Source organism: Agelaius tricolor, unplaced genomic scaffold (genome assembly GCF_023055355.1).
Source record: "Agelaius tricolor isolate 1412-34295 unplaced genomic scaffold, bAgeTri1.0.p SCAF_17, whole genome shotgun sequence".
Taxonomy (NCBI): domain Eukaryota; kingdom Metazoa; phylum Chordata; class Aves; order Passeriformes; family Icteridae; genus Agelaius; species Agelaius tricolor.
Window position 1 is genome coordinate 7,004,331 of NW_027269277.1, and position 1,831 is coordinate 7,006,161.

Sequence of the window (1,831 nt, forward strand, 5' to 3'; positions counted from 1 at the left end):
TGGGAAGTAATTTACCATATGGGGTGTCTCACTTAGGCACAAGGACACCCACAGTTGTTGTACTTGTGCTGCAATCCCTTACACAGGACAGAGTAGGCAGAGCTTGTCCAAGTGAGGACCTGAGAGCCCTCAAAGCATTCACTGCTCTGCTCTAACACAACACAGGGACAATGAAAGTCTTTTCCTCCTGTGCCTATGCCCCTCCACCCCCTCCACTGCTAGAAGTGTCCAGCCATACCAGTGAGAAATCACATCCATGAAACAGAGAAGGTTATTGCACAATATCCTACACTTCCCTCAGGTGATTGAATTAAACCACAAAAAAATTCCAGCAAATAAAGTAAATATGGATCCAGTAATAATTTCCATGGCATCAGAAGCCATGTGATGAAACTATTCCAAACATCAACTTTGGTAACAGAAGTCTTGAATAGCCTTTTTATGAAACCTTTGCAAAGATGGCTGTGGATCACAGCATCAATAATTCCACTCTGGGGTTGTCCTGTGCAGGGCCAGGAGCTGGACTCAATGATCCTTGTAGGTCCTGTCCAACCCAGGATATTCTATGATTCTATGACCTTATCAATAAGACCTGATCATTTGGCAACTCTTAATTGAACATATTGCTCAACAATTTTTTTCTGTGCAGAAAGGATATACTTGTTTTCAGGTCCCAGTAATTACCTACCATGCTCATTAAATCAACTCCTTGCTTAAGGTGATGACATAATAATGAAGTCTTCATCAATACAGCAATAGTGCCCTTTCTTCTATGGAGTTTTCCCAGCACATTTGTAGATACTTTAAAATTGCTGACAGGTATCAGTGTTTTGCTCTAGGCAGTTACATATTTGGACAAATCCAGTGATTTCCAAGCAATCCTTTGCTCTGTTAATCTCTTATGCTACATTTCTGTGGTTCCAGAGTGCATCCTGGATGCAGCTGCATGTCTGCAGTGTGCTTCACTTGCACTGCCATGGAACCCAGGGGGTAACTCAGCCCCACACAGCCGCTCACTCACTGCTCCTCCCAGCGGGATGGGGGAGAGAACTGCAAGAGTTAAAGGGAGAAAACACATGGGTTGAGATAAGGACAGTTTAATAGGGCAGAAAAAGATGAAAATAAGAATGGTGATCATGATGATGATGATAATGATAAAAAACTAGAATATACGAATCAGGTGATGCACAATCCAACTCTCCCACGTGCTGACAGATGCTTGGCCAGTTTCCAAGCAGCAGCCCCAGCCAGCTTTCCCCCAGTTTATGACACCATATGGTAGGGAATATCCCTCTGGCCCAGCTCTCCTGGCTCTGTGCCTTCCCAACTTCTTGTGTCCTTTAGCCACAAGAAGCTGAAAAGTCCTTGACTTAGTATAAACACTACTTAGCAACTACTAAACCATCAGTGTGTTATCAAGTGTATTCTTACACCAAATCCAAAACACAGCACTGTGCCAGCTACTAGAAGAAAATGAACCTTATCCCAGCTGAAACCAAGACATACTCTGCATTCCCTTGGTCTCTTAGTCTAAATTAATTCACTCTTGGAAAAAAGAAAAAGTTCTTGAAAGGTGAGAAAGGGAACCTCCAGCAAGTCAGTAACTTTGCATTAAGCAGTGGTAAATCCAAAGCAGCTTACCCAGTGCAGAGTTAGGAACAGAGACAGGCAGAGTTACCACCAAGTGCCACACTGTAAGCATGATGCCTTCTCACCTCTCTCCTGGAAATGTTTTCCTGGGCCTGTAACCTCAACAGGAAATACTGCACTTATGCATTAAAATGACAGTTTCAGAAGTTATACTTTTGGAAAAAGGACAGATATGCAAGCA